The sequence below is a fragment of the Protopterus annectens genome, chromosome 8.part0 (genome assembly GCF_019279795.1).
Source record: "Protopterus annectens isolate FY-2018-M chromosome 8.part0, PAN1.0, whole genome shotgun sequence".
NCBI classification, from domain to species: Eukaryota; Metazoa; Chordata; order Ceratodontiformes; family Protopteridae; genus Protopterus; species Protopterus annectens.
In genome coordinates, this window is record NC_056741.1 from 383338909 (window position 1) to 383363231 (window position 24323).

The 24323-nt window shown below is 44.8% G+C and overlaps 1 protein-coding gene across 2 annotated transcripts in view; it reads left to right on the forward strand.

Moving 5' to 3' along the window:
* The window catches only part of LOC122808822 (killer cell lectin-like receptor subfamily F member 2), a 1412691-nt gene that overhangs the window by 272031 nt on the left and 1116337 nt on the right, over positions 1-24323 (forward strand). For both annotated transcript variants that reach the window (XM_044079894.1, XM_044079895.1), the window contains one exon: positions 2007-2189. The gene's annotated coding sequence lies outside the window, so the exon portion shown is untranslated. The remainder of the gene's footprint in view (positions 1-2006; positions 2190-24323) is intronic.

Sequence of the window (24323 nt, forward strand, 5' to 3'; positions counted from 1 at the left end):
TTAGATGTGCACAGACAACTTAGATTTTACTTGGACAGGAGTAAACCTCAAAGGAAATCTGAACAACTGCTGGTGGCATTTGCTGCAGGGGCAGAGGGGAAGGCTATTTCAAAGCAAACCATTTCTAAACGGAGAGACCATTGCATTCATTTCTGCTATAACTGCCATGGAAAACCTATCCCACAGGGGATTAGACCCCATTCAACCAGGGTTGCATCTACCTCTACAGCCTTTGAGAGGTGTCCCTAGCAGGAACATCCTAGAAGCTGCTACCTGGAGTTCTGTACATACTTTCACCAAGCATTACCATTTGCCAATTTTCTCTAAATCCAGAGCTGGCTTTGCCACTGCAGTCTTGCCAGGGCCTTATAGCTGGCCCTAATGCTATCTAAATTCCTGCTCCCATCCTTAGCTTCGGAAATCTACCCTAGTGTGATGACTGCAGCAGTGAAACACTAAGAACATAGTACAGTTGTGTACACCTACCATAAATGTAGATGTTAAGAATGTATTCACTGTTGCAGTCCTGGTTACCCTCCCTCCAGCCCAGCCCCCTGACTTCTTTTGACTATACTCTATTATCTTTTACTATGCTTAAAAAGCTGTTTGGTGTATTTGCTGTTTTGTTGGAGGTATACCATTGTGTGTGTGTGTGTGTGTATGTGTTTGGCTGCATGCTTTATACCCCTGACATCATGGAAGATGAGACAGCAACTGAGACAGGACCCAAGAATTTGGTAATCAGGCCATGTGAGGACTACTGCAAGCAGATAACCCAAATGTGATGACTGCAACAGTGAATACACTCTAACATCTACATTTATGGTAAGTGTACACAACTGTACTTTTTGCTGATTCCGTTCTTCATGGCTTCCTAGAGGGCTCTCCTGCTGCTTCCTCCTCCCAAGTTTCTTCTTGAGCTTTGGCACTTTCCCATTTGTAATGAATACTGCAGTGGTGAATGTAAAGACATTGTACAGTTGTGTACAATCTTGCCATAACAGTAGATATCCTTGCCTTCACCGCTACAGCATTCACTCCCTCCCTCCATCCCCCTATTTTTTTTCCCCTTCCTGGATGTACAGGTTCTCCTTGATTTTCCTTGGACTGTTGTTCCTACTGGGGCAGTCTTTTCCGAGGATGGTACGCCTGAACGTCACCTTTATGCCCTACATTGTGCAAGGAGTGTATAGGTGACGGTCAGCGTACCTTAAAGCAATGGTAGACTTTGGTATACTAGCCGGATGGTGGGCTTCACGGCAGGGAGTCCTCATTTGTAATGAATACTGCAGCGTTGAAGGCAAGGACATCTACTGTTATGGTAAAATTTTACACAACTGTACTGTTACCATGGTGTGATATTTTTTTTTCTTGTGCAGCAGTTTTTAAAGCTGTTTTAATTGTCCTTCACTTGTGTCAGTCAAGTTCAAGCTATACATTTGTGTATATTTTTTCAGCCTTGTTAGGTGCAATTGTTGGAAACTTTTTTTTTTTTATTGTCATTTTTTTATTTTCTACTGAGGGAAATGGTACTAACTTGAGCTCTAGTAAATGGCTTTAGTGAAAGTGAGGAGAGTGTTTTAGAATGTAAATCTGCTAGTTTCCTTCTCGCTTGACCAAGTACTTCAGACTTTTCATTACCTGTAGATTTGCCATCAGCACTGAATGATATTGTATCTTCTGATGTTGTAGGTGTTTTGTATGGTTGTTGTGCTACACTGTCAAATTTCCAAGTATAGGTAAGCTGGTCCTTTTTGAAGGAGTACACAGCAACCTTTTTTTTCTTACTATTTCAAGCCTTGAATGGCTGGGTACCTCATATTGATGCTCTGAACACGTTAAACCTGTAGATTAAAAAATCGGAACCACTGAGCATTTGCTCTCCCTATTGACTTTTTGAAAATAGACGTGATGTTTGCTTTTGGCCGTGCTGTACTAAACTATTTGTCCTGTGTGACTGTTTTAGGCTATAGAGCACTAACTGAGTATTGTTTTTGTTTCCATAGATTGTTGGAGTATTCATTTGTGCCTGATTTGGAGTTCTTCTTTTTCTGCCCTGGACTTGATTTCAGACTGCTTTCTGGTGAAGTCCTTCTAACTAATTTTCTCCGTATTGGTGGAAAACATTTATAACTTTGTCTTTTGCCATTTAAATATAGAGCTGCTTAGTGATCCTTTCTGGATTCAAGGTAAGAGCTGTAAACTACCAATATTATACCGTGTTTCTCTTGCTGTTTGTTCCTTATTTGGCCTTTCCACTCATATGATCTTTCTGAGATTTGTTTTCTCTTTGGTTGCTTTTTGTTCTTTACTGTTAAAGCTGGAACTGCACGGACACTGTTTATTTTATTGGAGCGGTTTCATTTGGTCTTCAACCTATGGGATTCGTATCTGGCACAGATCCAACTCTGCTGTGTACTCCAGCATTGTAGCCAAAATCCAAGCTCCTTCCCTACTTATAATGCCCCACTCTCTCTCCCTCCTCTCAGATGTTGTTTGCCGCTTGTTTTGAACAGCCTGGTTCGCTGCTTGTCTAAGCTCCTCAAGGTTTTTATAGTAACTAAGTTTTTCTTGTGTTTTTTTTCTCTCGCTGTCTGTCTATCTTCCTACCCTTCTATCCCCATTTTCGTTATAAAAAAATTCTTCTTTCTAGCTTTTCTCTTTTCCTTTGTCTACCATTGTTTTTTGTGTGTCTGTGTGTGCGCATGTCTGTGTGTGCGCGTGTCTGTGTGTGTGTCTCTTGTCCCCATGGCAGACGCTCCTAAGCTGGGGTTCAGGAAACGTATGTAGTGTGGTCACAAGAATCCTCTGTCTGATGTTTTGAGGTTCCCATCTTGAATTCCTCCTGCTCGATTTGCGCAGGCTTCAACCCATACGTGCTTTCTTAAATTCTATTCCTCCTGTTTCTGGGACTCAAACTCCTGCCAAGAAGCCTGGAGAAGGAGATCGGGTCAGGCATAAGGATTTGGATTGGAAGAGGAAGATGTCTCCTGACCTGTCTTCTTCAGCCGAACCTCCTGTCCTGTCTAGGACCGAACTGGCCCAGGCTTCTCCTAGGCTCCGGTCACCCCATTTCTCCCTGGAGAAGTTCCCGAACTAGGGCTTCATGCCTCTGCCTCCTCTCTCTGCTATTCCAAACCAGGGTTAGTAATTTCCTCTGTCCAGTTCACTTGGTGCCTGTCTGATGCTGGAGTTGACAGGATGATGGTTTCTTCGGGCCCAAATTCAGCTTGAGGTCTTGCCTGCTCCTTCCTCCACTGGCATCCCCCTCTGGAGCCATAAGCATGCAGTCTGGTTTCCTCCCAGTATCTCCTTCTCTGATTCGACCTTCAGCTTCACAGTCCTTTGGTTCGAGGTTTCCTAGTGTTGGGGTGTCTGTGCTAATAGTCCCTTGTAACTCTACGCCGACAGTTACCTTGAGAAGTTCAGCTCCTGTGTCTTTGGACCGGACAAACTCTCGGAGCTGTAGCTTCAGCATCTGCACCAAGGGATTGGTGTCAGCTGTGAAGTTTTTAGCGCTATCCCTTCCCCTTGCTGCTTCGGCGCTGGAAAGCTTGGCTCCAACTCCTCATTCGGCGCTGGGGGTTATGGTCCAGGAGGCTCCACCAAAAGTTTTGGCTTCAGTTGCTCTGCCTTCTGAGGTCTCTGCTCACCTTTGGCTTTCAAGGTGGTGGAGATGGTCCTCTTGGCTCCTTCGAGAACCTTGACACTTTCTTCCTCAGATTCCACCGTGGATCTTTCTGGTTCTGGGATGGAGTCATTCTTCCTGCTCCCTCAGGGGACAGCCTGTTGCCAGACCGCCTCGTAATGTTCCTTTTCAGGAGTACCCCAGAGCTTAGGAGTCCTGCCTGTAGCTTCCCCCTGAAGAGGTGCCTTGAAACATACGTACAAGAGGAGGCACTTGGATTCCCCACCAGAATCTTTCACGGAAGATGCAGATTTGGATGAAGGGGGGAGGGCGTTCCCCTGACCACACCCTGACCACCCCCTGACAGTGTCTCTTTTGGGGACATCTTTCTGCATCAGAAAGGTGGGTGGTTTCCCTCGAGTCCAACAAAGAGTCTGGATTCCTGGAGGCATTTGGTACAGGGCCTTGTACATCTTGGGTGTCCTCCCTGCAGATCCTTTGGTGGATCTTATCTCTTGTAGGACCTGGAAGGAACCAGACACTGTTGATCCCATTCTAAACACTCTGGCAAGATTCTTAGTGTGCCTTCGGACAGGCCCATTGGTCCAAGGTTTCCCCAGCTGATGCCATGGTGGTTGCGGCAGCCACCAAGAAGGAGCTGGGCCAGGAAAGCTCCTCTGCCCATCCTGAAGATAGGGAGTTGAGGGCAATGGACTGCTTTGGGAAGCAGGTGTATGCTTCAGCTACCTTTGCCCTGTGTGTGCTGAACTGTTAGGCCCATGTCACCAGACTGCAGAGGGGACCTAGTTTAGGAAGTCTGAGTCTGCCACAGAATCCATGTCGACAGAGGAGAAGGTTTCTCTTCCCATCTGGCCACTCTAACTGCCATTTCGAAAACATTCATAAGGCTTCTTTCTCATGTGACTGAGGGTGCTTCTAGGGTGGCCGGGACGAGCGTTGCCATTAGGTGGCATGCCTGACTCTGGCTTTGCTTTTTCGGAGCCATTTAAGGCATTATTCACAAAAGCACCCTTTGACGGGTCAACTTTGTTTGACAAAACTGTTCGTGTCACTTACCCAGAATGAGAAAGACTGGAAGACCTTGTCTGCCATCGGGATCCGCTTCTCCACTCCATAGCGTTCCTTTTCTAGGAATCCGTGGAGGATCAAGAAGTTGTGGTTTTGAAAGTCTCAGGGTTTTTCCCAGGATGCTCAGGGTTAGTGTTCTCCCAGGGGTGGGGGGAAATGGACAACACCCACGTGGCAGAGGCAGTGCGAGGAACCCGGGGTCTCGAGATTTATTCTTGTACAGACCTTTTCAGCAATCCTGAAGGACTACCCAACTGCTGCACTCTGGAGACAGTCGGGGGGTGGGGGTGGGTGTCTCCCTACACCCAACAGCCTGTGCGTCTGTCAGGAACGATCATTGGGTGCTTCAAATCATACCCAGAGGTTATTCCATCCCGTTCTTCATCCTCCCTCTCTGAAGAGAAACTTCCCAGATGTTCCTCCCAGTCAACAGGAGGCGACAGCCATAGAAATTGCCAGTCTGCTTGAAAAACGAGTCATCCAGCCCATCCCCCCAGCCCAGTCCGGAACAGGCACTTATTCCAGGTTCTTTTTGGTGCCAAAGAAAACAAGGGATTAAAGACCCACTCTGGATCTTACTACCCTGAAACCTGCCCATTGCCAATATGAAGTTTCAGATGATCACCCTACATTTCATTCTGCCCTTTTCTGCAGACAAAACCGCTGGATGTCCTCGGTGGACCTTCAGGATGTATACTATATAATGAGAAAGTGAACAGAGGCTCCAGATGGTTTCTTTGCTTCCAGCTGGGAGCCAGTCATTTTCAGTTCAAATGCCTCCCGGGTGTTTACCTAAGTGATGTCGGCAGTGGTGGCTCACCTGTGGCTGCATGGATTTCAGGTCTTACCTTACCTGGACTATTAGCTTCTTTCCATTGCTTCCAGGCTTCAGCTGATTCAAGCCAGGGAATACCTCCTCCTCTTAGCCCCTTCCCTGGGCATTATGATGAGTTTAGCTAAGTTGAACTAGGAACTTGTTCAGGTGTTGGACTTTAGATGCTCAGTTGGATATGATACAGAGCAGGGTGTTTCTGCCTCCAGACAGGTTATTGTCACTCCAACATCACATGAAGTCTATTCTTTAGACCTATCTCCCCCCCAGCAGGTATGGTTCTTTGGGAGTTATTGTCCATGACGGCCACAATCATCCTTTTACCAACTGCACGTCTTCACATGAGGATTTTCCAGTAGACCTTAGCGGTACAGTGGTCCCTTCTCAGACTTCCTTTATCGTGTCCGGTCTGACTATACTGAGTTTTGATGGACTCTTTGGTGGTGGCTTCAGTCCCCAGACCTTCTTCTGGGCCGCCCATTTGTTTTTCTTCCCACTGGATCATAGTGACCACAGGTGCCTCCCTGATTGGGTGGGGGGGGGGGGCATTGCATGGGACAGATGGTCCAAGGCACTGGTCCTCCTTGGAGACCAATCTGCCTGTCTGTGTCCTGGAGATGAGGGTGTTGCTTTTGGCATTGCAAGCCCTTGAGGCCTTCTACTGGGCTGTTGCCATCCAGATGGACAACATGTCCATAATCTGGTACGTCAACAAACAGGTGGACCAGATCTTCTCCTCTTTGCTACGAGGCCATGAAATTGTGAGAGAGGATGATCTCTTCCAACCGGTTTCTGGTGGCAACGCACATACTGGGGAAGTCCGCCATTCTAGAGGACAGGTTCAGCAGAACCATTCTGATGCCTTGCAGGTGGTCTCTGAATCCTTTAGTAGTGGACATGATCTTTCAAAAATGGTGTTATCCTTGCTGTGATCTCTTCGTCTCTCCTTCCAACTTGAAATGGAGTAAGTTTTTCACTCTGATTCTCCCTTTAGGGGAGTCACCCAGAGACACGTTGGTCCACGCTTGTCCTTTTTGTCTACTGTATGCTTCTTCTCCTCTTCTGATCTCAAAGTTTATTCAGAAAGCACAATGGTTGAAGAGCAAAGTCATCCTCATTGCCCCCTTCTGGCCTCGCCAAGTTTGGTTACCCACTCTTTGGTATCATCTAGTGTGTCCTCCCTTGCACTCTAGATCCAGTTCTAAATCTTCTCACACACGTGTCAGGGGTTCCTCACCCGGACATAGTCAGCCTGAAGCTCACCACTTGGCTGCTCCAGTTTCTCTGATGGCCAGGACTCGTGTGCTCTCTTTGCCTGTCAAAAAGATCTTGGATGTTCTTCGTGTTTCACTGTTGCAGTCATTACATTTAGGGTAATCTGCTGGCAGGTTGCCCTCAGTTGGCCTGATTAACAGTCTTGGGTCCTGTGTCGGTTGCTCTCCCTTCTTCCCTGACGTCAGGTCGTCAGGGGTATAAAACATGCAGCCAACGCCATTACGTCAGTCTTTCTTGCCATGCAGTGCCTGAAGCAGAAGCAGTTCACAAGTGCCGGTCGGCTGACTCCTGAAACTTTTGAGTTTGAGAACCGAAGTCTTCAACTTAAAGCTAAGTACCCCATTGGGGAAACCTTTTTTTTTCTTGCTCCTTACCGATGTCAGTAAAAGTTAATAATTGCATTACTTGTAGAAAGCAAATACCTCATAAGATTTTCATTTGTACTGTATTCCTTGCCTAGGCCCTGACCACGACGTACCTTGCTGTCGGTTTTGTGCTTTATTTAATCAGCGCACTATCCATCGTCTGTACATTTTTGCCTTTAAATATTTTGGTTCTCTGTTTAATTATCCAGAAATATAGTCTGTTAACCATCTGACTACCGGGAATCCAAAAAAACGTAAAGATAAAGACAGAGACAGGCCGTCTAGGTCCAAAACTGCCAACAACGTTTCTCCTAAGCCAGTCGCCAGTTCGCCGGTACTCAGTGAGGCACTTTTGCAGCTTCTGATACCCACTACTTCTGATTCACATGCCTCTACTGAGACCCATTCGGAGTCTGGTATGCTGCAAGACACTTCCTATGGAACCCGCGGATGTCTCTACCTTCGATGGGTCCAGAGCTGCTGTGCAAGCACCGGCTTCTGAGGGTGTATTCAGGCCTACAGACTTTCATATTAAACTGACTCCACCTTCAATACTAAGGCCTAAATCTCGATCTATGTCTAAAAAACAGACACGGGCCACATGTTCAGGCCAATATGCCTAAAAAACAAATGATCAAAATGGCTGAAGCTCTAATTACTCTGATTAGGGGTAGTCAACCCGCCCCCCTTCTAAGAGGCCTAGGGCTGAGCTTGACTACGAATCTTCTGATCAGGACTCTGTTTCTTCTGACTCTTCTAATGACCTGGATTTGTCCATACCTACTTGAGGATTCTGATGCAGAGGATTCCATTCCCTCTGCTTCTCCCCCTGAGGACTTTTCTTTAGGGGAAACTTTACATACCGTATTGGAGCATTTCCACTGGGAAAGTCAGGAATTTTCTGATTCAAAAAAGAGTCTTAGGGATTTCCTTCTACCTCAGCATAGGCCCTTGGCTTTACCTCCTGTACTAGACATTGTTGATGTTTTTTCGGAATCCAATATGGCCCCTGATTCCCCGTCTCCGGCTCCTAGTAAACCTGACAGATACTACAGGGTTCCGGAGTCTTACAAGTTACTTTTCAAAAATCCTGTTGCAGATCCAAAAACCATTTCTTAGAGGCCCAAAGGCATTAAGGCTTCTACTGCTAAAAATCCTACCCCTTCTGATAGAGACTCCAGGGCGCTGGATAGATGGGGTAAAAATGTTTATACTTCTACAACCTTGGCAATCAGGGCTTTAAACTGCCAATTTCATATGTTAAAATATCAACAGCATATTACTGGACTGCTTAAACAGAAAATGATGTTGATTTCTAACTGTGGAAAATAGATTTACAGGATTTATTGCATTCTGCTGAACAAGTTGGAAAACGTACTTTGCAATGTGGTTTTGATTCTTTAGAGGCCTCCTGCAGGGCTGCTGTACTGGGTCTGTGCTTAGAAGGCATGCTTGGCTTAAGGAGCAATCTCTGCCTGATAATGTTAAAGCAAAATTGTTGGATGCTCCTTTAAATCAGGACTGCCTGTTTGGCAATAAGGCTGAAGAAGTTCTAAAAAAAAGATGGAAGATAAAGCTAAATCTATGCAAACTGTTAAAGATTTCTTACAAGTGCAACCTCCAAGATTTAGTAGGCACTGGCCTACTAAGAATTGGTTCTTTCCAGCTCCTTCCAGATCCTCTCAAGCCAAAAACAGACACACCAAAAACACCAGGTTTCAGTCCCAGGGGACTCTCAGAACTAAGCAATGGGGGGGCCTCCACTTCCAGATCTGGAAATAACAAGACAACCCCTGTGGTAAACAGTCTCAATGACTTTCCTTTAAAATGACCAAGCACTTAACTTTTAGCCACCCCTTTGTGGGGGAAAGATTGCTCTTCATGCAAAAAACTGGGAACTCATAACCTAGGTCAAATGGGTTTTAAATGTAGTGTCTCAGGGATACAGATGTCATTTCCACACGTTGCCAACAACAAATGGGCGGCCAGACCTGCCCCAAAATCAATGGGCAGAGGCTCAAAAACAAGTACTTTCCCTCTTAAACATGGGGGCTGTTCAACTGGTACCAGAAGATAAAAAGGGACAAGATTTCTATTCCAGGCTTTTCCTGGTGCCCAGAAAAGAGAAATCATGGCGTCCAATTCTGGACCTGTCTACTCTACACACCTTTCTGGACATTCCAAAATTCAAGATGCTGACTCCTCTCCAATTACTTCCTATGCTAGGCAAAGATGCCTGATTGGCAACTCTAGATTTAAAAGAAGCATACATGCACATCCCAATCAGGGAATCTAGCAGAAGATACCTACGCTTCAAAGCAGGATACTTGCGTTATCAGTTCTCTGCACTGCCCTTTGGCTTGTCTACTGCACCCAGGGTATTCACAAAAGTGCCTGGCTCCAGTAATTCCATTCTGCAGGCAAAGAAATATTCAAATATATCCATACCTGGACGATTGTCTAATTCAGGCAGAAAACCAAGGCATACTTCTAAGTCCTCTGGCATATGTAAAAAAAAAAAGGTTCTAACTTGTCTGGGGTACACCATAAACGTACCCTATCAACAGATTACATTCCTGGGTGCAAGCTTGACTACAACTGTCCAGATGGCTTTCTTCATGCCAGAGAAGCAAATTCATTTGGTAACTTCAAACAAGTGGCCACAAAAACCCTGCTATCTACAAGACAAATACTGCAAACCTTGGGGTTCATGGCCTCCTGCATTCTATTAATTCCATATGCAAGACTGCATATGAGGAAACTACAGTGGTACTTCAAACGTCTATGGAGTCAACATTGTCACAGCCTGGAAACAATGATTCATATCATACCTTCCCTACGCCAGGAGTTCCTGTGGTGGGCAGAGGCCTGCCACCAAAACAAGGGACTGCCATTCACACTACCCCCTGCCACCCAAATCCTAACTACAGATGCATCAGACTATGCATGGGGGGCTCACCTGGCAGGGAAGTGCATTCAGGGCAAATGGAACCCAAATCAAATGCACCTACATTATCAATCAAAAAGAAATGTTAGCTGTACAGAATGCTCTGACAGCCTTCAAGGACTACATTCTTCCAGGACAACTAATGGTAAAGACAGACAACACCACGGTTATGTGGTACATAAACAAGCAGGAGGGTACACATTCCTACCTCCTCTGCAGACTAGCCATGGCATTGTGGAACACAGCCTTGAGCTACCAAGTGCACCTACAAGCTCAATTCCTGCCAGGAAAATTGAATACACTGGCAGACAGACTAAGCAGAAATCTCATGGACCCACACGAGTGGAAACTGGAACCACGGATTTTCAACATGTTGACAAGCAAATGGGGGAGCCCACACATAGATCATTTGCCTCCCCCCAGAACTACCAGTTGGACAAGTTTTGCACAAGGACTCCCCACAAAGAAGCCTGGAAAGTGGATGTTCTGTCCTTCAGCTGGACAAACCTATCAGTCTACACCTTTCCCCCTCTGCCTCTGCTCTCCAAAGTTCTGCTAAAAGTCAAACAGAACAAACCAAGAATGATTTTGATTGCTCCAGACTGGCCACGCCAACACTGGTACCCACTCCTGCGCAGTGTGTCACAAATATCTCTATGGCACCTGCCTCAGAATCCTTCCTTGCTGTCTCAGCAGGAGAACCAAATTCTGCTCCCTCAGCTTCCAACATTGAACCTTGCAGCCTGGCTAATCACTTAAATTCACCCTTAGCATCCCTCAGCACACCTGTGATGGATGTAATCTTGGAGGCGAGAAGACCTAGTACTAGAAAATCTTATGCTGTCAAATGGAAAAGATTCTGTGCCTGGAACTAGTCTTTAGGGAGGAGCACAGCAGCGCCCAATTTACCTCAGATTTTGCAGTACTTAACTGCGATGCTTCAAAAGGGCCTGTCTTTTTTTTTTTTCCTCTATTAAAATCCACGCTTCAGCTATTTCAGCTCACTGTAACACAGAACCACCTCTCTTTTCTAATCCCCTGCTCAAGCAGTATCTCAGAGGGGCAAAGAACTTGAGACCACCCAGGAGAGGTCCTACCCTTGCCTGGGACCTTAACTTTGTTTTGGAGAAGCTCACTCTACCTCCTTTCTAGCCAGATGCTACTGCAGACTTAAAATTTCTTTCTTGGAAAACAGCCTTCCTTTTAGCAATCACTTCGTCTAGAAGGATATTTGAATTACAGGCCCTTATGGCAGTGGAGCCTTTCATCATCTTTCATGCGGACAGGGTATCCCTGAGGACCAATCCATCCTTCATGCCCAAGGTGGTTTCCAGTGTGGCTCTTAATCAGTCCATTCATTTACCAACCTTCTTTCCCAATCCACAGAACAAAGGGGAACGGATTCTGCATTCCTTGGACGTGCACAGACAACTTAGATTCTACTTGGACAGAACTAAGTTTAGAAGAAAATCTGAACTGCGGCAGAGGGGAAGGCTATTTCAAAACAAACCATTTCTAAATGGATAAGCCATTGCATTCATTTCTGCTATAAGCACCATGGAAAACCTATCCCCCAGGGGATCAGATCTCACTCCACCAGGGTTGCATTTACTTCTGCAGCCTTTCTCAGAGGTGTTCCTACCAGGGATATACTAGAAGCTGCTACCTGGAGTTCTGTCCATACTTTCACCAACCATTATCACTTATCAGTCATCTTTAAATCCAGAGCTGGTTTTGCCACTGCTGTCTTTAAGGGCCTTATAGCTGGTCCTAATGCTGTATAAATTCATCCTCCCAGCCATAGCTTTGGGAATCTTCCCAAATGTAATGACTGCAACAGTGAAACACGAAGAACATAGTACAGTTGTGTACACTTACCGTAAATGTAGATGTTCAAGTGTATTCACTGTTGCAGTCCTGGTTACCCTCCCTCCAGCCCCCTGTTTTTCCCTGACTATACCTCTACTTTCTTTTACTATGCTTAAAAGCCTTTTTGGTGTATTTGCTTTTGGTTGGAGGTATACTTTTGTGTTTTTAATTTTATTTGCGCCCCATTTGGGGGGGCACCTGACATCTGGGGCAAGAAAACCTGATGTAATGGCATCGGCTGCATATTTTATACCCCCTGACGACCTGACTTCATGGACGAGGGGACAGCAACCGACGCAGGACCCAAGACTTTGTTAATCAGGCTGACTGAGGGCAACCTGCCAGCAGATTACCTTAAATGTAATGACTGAAACAGTGAATACACTCGAACATCTACATTTATGGTAAGTGTACATAACTGTACTTTGTGGCTCATAAGGCTTCTAGCAGGAAGATCTTTACCAATAAGTGGGAAACGTTTCTCTATCTGGGCTTCTCCTGTCCCTGACATTTTGGATTTTTCTAGCTCATATTTTTCACACTAGATGTTCTTCGTGTTTCACTGTTGCACTCATTACATTTGGGTTATCCTGCTGGCAGGTTGATCTCAGTCGGCCTGAATTCCAAAGGCTTGGGTCCTGCGTCGGTTGCTGTCGCCTCTTCCTTGACGTCAGGTCATCACGGGTATAAAAGATACAGCCGACACCATTTTATTCAGTCTTTCTTGCCGCTCGGTGCCCAAAGCAGAAGCAGTTCGCAAGTGCCGGCCGACTACTGAGATTTTCGTGTTCGAGTTTCAGATCCGAAGTCTTCATTAAAAGCTAAGTACCCTGTTGGGGAAACTTTTTTTTCTTGCTCTAGACCGATGTCAGAAAAAGTTAATTGTATTTCTTGTGGGAAGCAAATACCTCATAAGGACTTTCATTCTTACTGTATTCCTTGCCTAGGCCCTGGCCACGACGTTGCTAATTGTCGGTTTTGTGCTAGATTTAACCAATGCACTATTAAGCATCGGTACAATTTTGCTTTAAGCTATTTTGAGCAAAGATTTAATTATACAATGTCGTCGGATAGCCATCCGACTATCAAAGTTCACAAAAAACACAAAGAAAAAGACAGGCAACCAAGGTCCAAAACCGACAACGAAGCTTCTCCTAAGCAAGTCGCTAGTTTGCAGCCCCTGACGCCCACTACTTTTGTTCTGTTTGACTTTACTTTAGAGTCGCAGACCGCTGGAAACTCAAGGTATTGGAGCCTCTGAGATTATTCCCTCAGATTGGTCCGGAGCTGCTGAGCAGGCATAGGCTTCTGAGGGTGTATTCAGACGTAAACAGTTATATATTAAACCGATTAGAAAGACGAAGTTTAAAACACCTTTAAAGGCAAAGAAACAAGTTCACCAGCCACAAGGACAGGCCTCCATGCCCAAAAACAGATGCTCAAAATGGCCGAAGACTTAATTACCTTGATCAGGGGTTCCCATCCACCTCCTGCTAAGAGGCCTAGGCAAGAGACAGACTGTGAATCTTCAGATCAGGTTTCCATTTCTTCTGATTCCTGTTCTGATCAGGAATATTCTCTTCCCCCCTATGAGGATTCTGATGCTGAAGAATCAATTCCTTCAGCTTCTTCTCCTGAGGACTACTCTTTTGGGGAAACCTTGTATACCATGAGGGAGCACTTCCACAGGGAGAGCCAAGATTTTTCAGAATCTAAGAAAAGGCTCAGACTTCCTTCTACTACCTCAACACAGGCCTCTAGCTATTCCACCTGTGTTGGACATTGTAGATGATGTGTTCTCGGAGTCTAGTCTGACCCCCCTGACTCTTTACCTCCAGCTCCTGTTAATCTGGACAGATACTACAGGGTCCCTGACTCTCATAAATTCCTTTACAAAAACTCTACTGCAGACCCAGAAACTATTTCTCAGGGTCCAAAAGGGGTCAAAGCTTCTACTGCAAAAAATCCTACCCCTTCTGACAGGGATTCTAGGGCACTGGATAGATGGGGGAAAAAAGATTTACACATCTGCTACTTTGGCTATAAGGGCCTTAAATTGCCAGTTTCGTATGCTCAAATAACAGCAATATATCATGACACTGCTTAAACAGAAAATGATGGCAAATTCTGAATGCGCAGAAAACAAAGAATTGCAGGATTTAATGCATGCAGCTGAACAAGTTGGAAAGCATGCTTTGCAGTGTGGGTTTGATTCTCTGGAGGCCTCCTGCAGGGCCGCTGTTACGCGTTCTGTCATTAGGAGGCATGCTTGGTTAAAGGAACAAAATCTGCCTGACCATGTTAAAGCAAAATTATTGGGTGCTCCTTTACAACATGATATCTTGTTTGGTGTTAAGGCAGAAGAGGTGTTAAAGAAAATGGAGGACAAAGATAAATCTATGCAAACGGTCAAGGATTTATTACAGGTACAGTCACCTAGATTTAGCAGACACTGGTCTACAAAGAATTGGTCCTTTCTAGTCTCAGACAGACTTCAAAGGGGCAGATCCAGACACCCTAGAGGCAGATCACACAGCCACAAGGATCCTACAGGTCTAAACAGTGGAGTGCTTCTACCTCCAAAGGTGGTGGAGAAGACAAAGCACAATCATATAGGAAACAGTCCCAATGACTTTCCCCTGCCTGCACCAAGCACTTAACTTCTGGCAGCACCCTTAGGGGGGAAACTAGCACTTTTTTTCAAAATTGGCACATTATAACCCAGGACAAATGGGTTCTAGACAGTGTCACAAGGCTACAAGTTTCATTTTTATTCCCTGCCAAGGGCAAACGGTTGGCCAGACCTCCAAAAAATCAATGGGCAGAGGCTCAAAAACAAGTCGCAGCTCTCATGGACATGAGGGCCATTCAACAAGTGCCACAGCAAGTGCAGGGACAAGGATTTTACTCAAGGCTGTTCTTGGTACCCAGAAAGGACAAAGCATGGAGACCAATACTAGACCTATCTATTCTAAACACTTTCCTGGATATACCAAAATTCAAGATGTTGACCTTACAGCAGCTTCTTCCCATGCTGGGTAGCAAGGCTTGGCTTGTGACTTTAGACCTAAACGAGTCATACCTGCATGTCGCAATCAGACAATCATGCAGAAGATACCTCAGATTCAAGGCTGCCTCAAAGCATTACCAATTCTCTGCACTGCCCTTTGGCTTATCTACTGCGCCCAGGGTCTTCACAAAGTGCCTGGCACCAGTAATTGCTTACTGCAGACAAAGAGGAATACAAATATATCCTTACTTGGACGACTGCCTCATACAAGCAGAGAACAAGAACATTCTACTACAGCATCTGACGTTTGTGATAAGACTTTTAACATGCCTAGGGTACAAAGTCAACAAAAAGAAATCGAAACTAGTACCCTCACAAGAGATAATATTCCTGGGTGCAAGCTTAAATACAACTGCCCAGATGGCTTATCTCACTCCAGACAAACAAAGGCAACTGACTACCTATTTCAAGGAAATGGCAACGAAGGCCCAGTTATCTGCAAGAAAAATTCTGCAGGCTTTGGGCTTCAAGGCATCCTGCATCTTACTAATTCCCTATGCAAGACTGCATATGAGGAAAATTCAGTGGTACCTAAAAAGTGTCTGGACACAACATTGCCACAGTCTGGAAACAATGATTACTCTAATTCCCTGCCTGCAATAGGAGTTTCGATGGTGGACAAGGGCTTACCACCAAAATAAGGGACAGCCATTCTCACTACCCCCAGCCAGGCAGAGCCTAACGACAGATGCTTCAGATTATGCCTGGGGGGCACACATGGCAGGAAGAGGCATTCAGGGCACCTGGTCCACAAACCAAAAGCATCTACATGTCAATCAAAAAGAGATGCTAGCTGTTCAAAATGCCCTGACAGCCTTCAAGGATCTACTTCACCCGGGACAACTACTGATAAAGACATACAACACCATGGTCATGTGGTACATAAACAAGCAGGGGGGCACTCATTCTTATCCCCTGTGCAGACAAGCCATGGCTTTATGGAACATAGCATTAACTTACCAAGTTCATCTGCAGGCACAATTCCTGCCAGGAAAGGAAAATACTCTGGCAGACTAACTAAGCAGAAACCTCAAGGATCCCCACAAGTGGCACCTGGACCCACATGTCTTCAGCATGATAACACAGAAATGGGGACACCGGGACATAGATCTGTTTGCCTCCCCTCAAAACAATCAACTAAAAAGATTCTGCACAAGGACTCATCACAGACAAGCTTGGAAAGTGGATGCCTTATCTTTCATCTGGACAAACCTATCAGTATATGCCTTTCCTCCACTGCCTCTCCTCCCCAAGGTACTCCTAAAGGTCAGACAGGAGAAACCAAAAATGATTCTGATTGCACCAGACTGACCACGCCGGTACTGGTATCCGATCTTAAGGAACTTGTCCTAATATCCAGCCTGGACCTTACCTCGAATACCTCATCTCCTGTCCCAGCAAAACAATCCAATTCTGCACAGCCATCTCAGGACCCTAAACCTAGCAGCATGGCAGATACTGTAGCCATACAAACCACACCTCTCAGTAAAGCTGTGATGGATGCCATTTTAGAAGCCAGAAGGCCTAGTACTAGAAAATCCTATGCTGGGAAATGGAAGAGATTCTGCGCTTGGAACCATGCTCAAGGAACTGATACAGCTGTCCCAAATATTCCTCAGATTTTGCAATACTTAACTGAGATGCTGGACAAAGGCCTATCTTTTTCATCAATTAAAATCCATGTCTCTGCCATTTCGGCTCATTACAATACAGAACCACCACTCTTTTCTCATCCTTTATTAAGGCAGTACCTCAGAGGAGTCAAAAACTTAAGGCCTCCAAGGAGAGCGCCAATACCTGCATGGGGCCTCAATTATGTCTTGGAAAAAAAAACTCACCTTACCTCCATTTGAGCCAGCTGCTACTGCGGATATAAAGTTCTTATCTTGGAAAACAGCTCTGCTCCTAGCAATAACTTCTGCAAGATGAGTTTCAGAGCTACAGACTCTCATGGCTGTGGAACCCTTTATCATTTTTTATCCAGACAGGGTCTCTCTGAGAACAAACCCTACCTAAGGTGGTATCCAGTGTAACCCTTAACCAAACAATTCATTTGCCAACTTTTTATCCAAAATCACAGAACAAGGGGGAGAAAATTCTACTTTCTTTGGACGTACACAGAAAACTTAGATTCTACTTGGACAAAATTAAAGTTTTCAGAAAGACAGAAAAATTACTAGTGGCATATGCCACAGCATCACAAGGAAAGGCCATTTCCAAGCAGACCATTTCAAAGTGGATAGGTCACTGCATTCGTTTCTGCTGCTCACAGCATGGCAAACCAGTGCCTAAGGGCATTAGGCCACATTCAACCAGAGCTGCAGCTACTTCTGCAGCCTTTCTCAGGGGAGTACCAACCAAAGACATTTTAGAGGCTGCTACTTGGAGTTCAGTGCATACATTTACAAAACATTACAATCTGCCTCTTTACTCTAAATCCAGGGCAGGCTTTGCCACTGCAGTTCTGCAGGGCCTCATAGCCACTCCTAATGCTGTTTAGCTCCAGCCCCCCAACCATAGCTTTGGGACTCAACCCAAATGTAATGACTGCAACAGTGAAACACGAAGAACATAGTACAGTTGTGTACACTTACCATAAATGTAGATGTTCGAGTGTATTACTGTTGCAGTCCAGGTTACCCACCCGCCATTCCCCTTATTTTTGCTGGAACTTATCTTTACTTCTCTAATCTATACAACCTAGGTGGTGTATTTTGCTTATAGATGAAGGTAAAGCTTATTTTGGTGCATGTATGTTTTATTTACATAATTTTAGCCTACCCTTTTGGGGACACCTGACATCTGGGGCAAGAAAAACTGAATAAAATGGCGTCGGCTGCATCTTTTATACCCCTGATGACCTGACGTCAGGGAAGAGGCGACAGCAACAGACGCAGGACCCAAGCCTTTGGAATTCAGGCCGACTGAGGGCAACCTGCCAGCAGGATAACCCAAATGTAATGACTGCAACAGTGAATACACTCGAACATCTACATTTATGGTAAGTGTACACAACTGTACTTTTTTCTACAATTAAAATTCAATTGGCAGCAATTTCAAATTTCAATGTGTGGTAGAATTTGATTTCCTTGGCTTCTAAGCTTTACACTGCCTTTTTGAAGGGTACCTTTTTTTTCCCTTTGGCCTCCTATCAAGGAACCCATGCCTCCTTTGGATCCAACTTTGGTTTTACAGGCCCTGATTCATCTGCCATTCGAAACAGCTGCCATTGTCTATTTGCAATTCTTATTGTGGAAGATTGCCTTCTTGGTGGCTATTACCTCAGCCAAGAGGGTCTCTGAGCTGCTGGCATCATCTATCAAGCCCCCTTATCTGTTCTTCCATAAGGACAGAGTGACTCTTCGTACTAGCCCATCTTTCTTACCAGAGATGGCCTCTGAAGTGAATATTAACCAGGTGATTAATTTGCCAGTCTTCTTCCCAAATTACCAAAACAAAGGGGGAGTACAAATTAAGTTTACTTGATGTTCGCAGACAGCTGCGATTTATTTGCATAGAACCGAAAGTTTTCGACAGTTGGGTCAGCTTTTTGTATCCTTTTCTAAGCCACATCTGGGAAAGCCAATTTCTAAGGTCACGCTTGCTCACTGGATTTCCAGCTGTATTTCTCTGTCTTATCGTTCCAAAGGTCTGCCTCTGCCTGGCCCTGTCTGGGCACATTCTACTAGATCAGTGTCTGCTTCTGCGGCCTTTTGGTCCAGGGTTCCTATTGACAACATTTGTTCAGCAGCTACTTGGTCTGGTCCTCTTCACATATTTTCTCTCTCATTACAAATTGGATATTCTGTTCAGGAGCAGGGCTTCTTTTGGCTCTGGAACATCTTTCCATGAGTGACTCCCAAGGTTATTGGAGTTAGGGACTCTGTCCCGTAGGTTGAAGACCAAATGAAGAACAACTTCATATAAAGAAGTTCTGTACTTACCATAATGTTCCATTTGAGTTGTTGCTTTTCATTTGTCTTCAGCCATCCCTGCTTTCTTTCCCCTGCCTTTTTAGCTCTGGAGTAGACTGGACAGATGCAGACACAGGCTTCTTCTTGGCCTGACTTGAGTCTTTATGTGCCTATGCCTCTTTTGGTCAGGGATTAAGTTTTTTTTATAGGTTCATAGGTGTGTACTAGGCTAATGGCCCTGGAGCCTTTACAAGCCTAGCCCGTAGGATTACCCTGGCATTGTGCTACCTGACCTTTAGTTCCCCGTGCCTCTGAGTACAGCCACTGGAGTGATCCTGGTGTGAATTTTCTATTTCCCATCCACTTATCAAGATCTCTCTTGAAGAGGGCCAGTGAGGCGCTCATTTTGACATGTATGGGAAGTTTATTCCATAGCATGGGCAGTCTCTGTGTTATGAACCTGTCCCTCCAGCATGTTCTGTTGATTGTGGTAATGAGGTTGAGGTCTCTGGAGAGTGTAGTGCGGAGGGATTGGGATTTCGTTAGCTGTAGCATTTCTAACAGAGCTGGGTCAGACATGGCTTTGTAAGTCGAGCACAGATCGCCTCTTAAGTAGGCAATATGAGACGGAGAATAGTTGGAGTTTTTTGAGTCTGTCCATATAGGACAAGTGTTTAAGGCCTAGGATCCTCTTTGTGAGGTACTTTTGTGGCCTCTCCAGTTGAAGCAGGTGTCTAGTGAGATATGTCAAATGGGGCATTGTACTCTATGATTGGCCTAATGAGGGAAGAATAGAGGGAGACAATGACCTCTTTCTTCCTGGATGCAAAACCCTTAGTAGTGAGATCTGCCACATAGAAGGACTTTCTGACCACAGTGGCAATGTGGTGGTCAAAAGAAGTTGATGTCAATCTGTGTTCCCAGATCTCTTATGACGCCTTCTGTGTTCGGTGGACTACCATTGATGTGGTGATTCATGGGAACTGGGTTTTTCCCAAAGGGGATGACAGATTTATTTGGCATTGAGCTTAAGGCCATGGTTCTGACACCAGTCATTGGTGTCAGTGAGGCCTTTCTGTAGGATGTCAGCATCACTTGGGAAGTTAATTATGGCTCCCAACTTGCAGTTTGTCAGCCAGAGTCCCTTTGTTTTGGGCTGGACTTGGACTTTTTTTTTTTTTTTTTTTTTTGCTGTGTGGGAGTTGGCGCCGTCCTACAGCAAACTCCTGAGGGGAGGAAGGAGACTGGAGCATTATGGGTAGGGGAGGAGCTTGGATTTCAGTCCAGATGCTGGAGTATATGGTTGCGTCAGATTTGTAACCAATAGGTTGAAGACAAATGAGCAACAACTCTGATGGAACGTTATGGTAAGTACATAACTTTATTTTTTTAAGTTTCACTGTATTGAAAGTTTGTTGTGCTAGCTGTTCCAGAAACTTTTTTGGAGATAACTTGATCAGCTGGCAACTACGTTTTCAAAATAAGCTATTTTATTTCTACTGATGTTCTTCGTGTTTTACTGTTTCAGTCATTACATTTGGGTTATCTGCTTGCATGTAGCCCTCAGTTGGCCTGATTAACAAAGTCTTGGGTACTGCGTCTGTTGCTGTCTCTTCCATGACGCCAGGGGTATAAAACATGTAGCCGATGCCATTACATCAGTCTTTCTTGCCATGCGGTGCCCAAAGCAGAAGCAGTTCGCAAGTGCCGGTCGGCAGACTCCTGAAATTTTCATTTTCGAGTTTCAGAACCGAAGTCTTCAACTAAAGCTAAGTACCCCGTTGGGGAAACTTTTTCTTGCTCCTTACTGATGTCAGTAAAAGTTAATAATTGCATTACTTGTGGAAAGCAAATAACTCATAAAGATTTTCATTCGTACTAGGCCCTGACCACGACGTACCTTGCTGTCGGTTTTGTGCTTTATTTAATCAGTGCACTATCCGTCGTCTGTATATTTTCGCCATTAAATATTTTGGTTCTTGGTTTAATTATCCAGAAATGCCGTCCGTTAGCCATCCGACTACCGGGATTCCAAAAAAATGCAAAGGTAAAGACAGACACAGGCCGCCGAGGTCCAAAACTGCCAACGACGCTTCTCCTAAGCCAGTTGCCATTTCGCCGGTACTCAGTGAGGCGCATTTGCAGCCCCTGATACCCGCTACTTCTGATTCGCAGGCCTCTATTGAGACCCATTCTGAGTCCGGAATGCAGAGAGATACTTCAACTATGGAACCCGTGGATGTCTCTACCTTGGATGGGTCCGGAGCCACTATACAGGTATCTGCTTCTGACTGTGCATTCAGGCCTACTGACTTGCATATTAAACAAATGCCTCCTCCTTTACTTGGGCCTAAATCTCGATCCATGCCTAAATAAATGATGCCCAGGTCACATGCGTAGGCCTCTATGCCTAAAAAACAAATAAGAATGGCTGAAGATCTAATAACTGTAATCAGGGGTAGCCAACCCCCCTTCTAAGAGGCCTAGGACTGAAGTTGATTATGAATCATCTGATCAGGATTCTGTGTTCATATATTCTTCTGATGATTTGGATTTGCCCTTATCTACTTATGAAGATTCTGATGTAAAGGACTCCATTCCCTCTACTTCCCCTCCTGAGGATTTTTCTTTTGGGGAAACCTAACATACTCTAAGGGAGAATTTCCACTGGGAAAGCCAGGATTTTTCTGATTCAAAAAAGAGGCTTAGGGATTTCCATCTCCTACCTCAGCATAGGCCTTCAGCTATTCCTCCTGTACTAGACATTGTTGATGATGCTTTTTCGGAATCTAGTTTGGCCCCTGATTCCCTGCCTCTTGCTCCCAGAAAACCTGACAGATACTACAGGGTCCCTGAGTCCCACAAGTTCCTTTTTAAAAATCTTATTGCACATCCAGAGACTATTTCACAGGGGGCATTAAGGCTTCTACTGCTAAAAATCCTACCCCTTCTGACAGACTCCAGGGCGCTGGATAGATGGGGTAAGAAGGTTTACACTTCTGCAACCTTGGCCATTAGGGCTTTAAACTGCCAGTTTCATATGTTAAAGTATCAGCAACATGTTATTGGACTGCTTAAACAGAAAATGATGATTCCTGACTGTGTGGAAAATAAAGAATTACAGGATTTAATGCATTCTGCTGAACAAGTTGGAAAACATACTTTGCAATGTTGTTTTGATTCATTAGAGGTCAATTGCAGGGCTGCTGTTACTGGGTCTGTGCTCAGAAGGCATGCTTGGCTTAAGGAGCGGTCTTTGCTTGATCATGTTAAAGCTAAATTGTTGGATGCTCTTAAGTCAGGACTGCCTGTTTGGCAACAAGGTTGATGAAATTTTTAAAAAGATGGAAGATAAAGCTAAGTCTATGCAAACTGCTAGATTTTTTACAAGTTCAGCCTCCTAAATTTAGTAGGCACTGGCCCTCTAAGAATTGGTCCTTTCCAGCCCCTTCCAGATCTTCTCAAACCAAACCCAGACACAGCAAAAACCCCAGGTTTCAGTCCCAGGAAACACACAGAACGAAGCAGTGGGGAGCCACCCCACTTCCAAATCTGGGAATAATAAGACTCCCCTCTATGGTAAACTGTCTCAATGACTTCCTTTTAAAATTTCTAAGCACTTATCAACTTGACTGCCCCTTTGGGGGGAAAGATTGCTCTTCATGCAATGAATTGGGAACTCATTATCCAGGACAAATGCGTTTTGTGTCCCAGGGATACAGATTTCACTTCCACATGTTGCCAGCACCAAGCAGGAGGTCAGACCTACCCCCAAATCAGTGGGCAGAGGCCCAGAAACAAGTACTTTCTCTCAAGCATGGGGGCTATTCATCTGGTACCAGAAGAGGAAAAGGGACAAGGTTTCTACTAGAGATTTTCCTGGTACCCAGAAAAGACGATTCATGGCGTCCTATCCTGGACCTGTCTACTCTAAACACCTTTTTGGAGATTCCAAAATTCAAGATTTCCTTCTACCTCAGCAAAGGCCCTTGGCTATATCTTCTGTACTAGACATTGTTGATGTATTTTCGGAATGCATTATGGCCCCTGATTCCCTGCCTCCGGCTCCTAGTAAACCTGACAGATACTACAGGGTTCCGGAGTCTTACAAGTTACTTTTCAAAAATCCTGTTGCAGATCCAGAAACCATTTCTCAGAGGCCCAAAGGCATTAAGGCTTCTACTGCTAAAAATCCTACCCCTTCTGATAGAGACTCCAGGGCTCTGGATAGATGGGGTAAAAAGGTTTATACTTCTGCAACATTGGCAATAAGGGCTTTAAACTGCCAATTTCATATGTTAAAATATCAACAGCATATTATTGGACTGCTTAAACAGAAAATGATGTTGATTCCTGACTGTGTGGAAAATAAAGATTTACAGGATTTATTGCATTTTGCTGAACAAGTTGGAAAACATACTTTACATTGTGGTTTTGATTCTTTAGGGCCTCCTGCAGGGCTGCTGTTACTGGGTCTGTGCTTAGAAGGCATGTTTGGCTTAAGGAGCAGTCTTTGTCTGATCATGTTAAAGCAAAATTGTTGGATGCTCCTTTAAATCAGGACAGTCTGTTTGGCAATAAGGCTGAAGAAGTTCTAAAAAAGATGGAAGATAAATCTAAATCTATGCAAACTGTTAAAGATTTCTTACAAGTGCAACCTCCAAGATTTAGTAGGCACTGGCCTACTAAGAATTGGTCTTTTTCCAGCCCCTTCCAGATCCAATCAAGCCAAACCCGGAAAAACCAAAAGCACCAGGTTTCAGTACCAGGGGACTCTCAGAACTAAGCAATGGGGGGCCTCCACTTCCAAATCCGGAAATAACAAGACACCCCCTTATGGTAAATGAGTCTCAATGACTTCCTTTTAAAATTACCAAGCACTTACCTTTTAGATGTCCCTTTGTGGGGAAAGATTGCTCTTCATGCAAAGAACTGGGAACTCATAACCCAGGACAAATGGATTTTAAATATAGTGTCCCAGGGATACAGATTTCATTACCACATGTTGCCCAACAAACAGGCGGCCAGACCTACCCCCAAATCAATGGGCAGAGGCTCAAAAACAAGTACTTTCCCTCTTGCACATGGGGGCTATTCAACCAGTACCAGAAGAGGAAAAGGGACAAGGTTTCTATTCCAGGCTTTTTCTGGTACCCAGAAAAGACAAATCATGGCTTCCAATTCTGGACCTGTCTACTCTAAACGCCTTTCTGGACATTCCAAAATTCAAGATGCTGACTCTTCAGTTACTTCATAAGCTAGTCAAAGATGCCTGGTTGGCAACTCTAGATTTAAAAGAAGCATACCTGCACATCCCAATGCGGGGAATCTTGC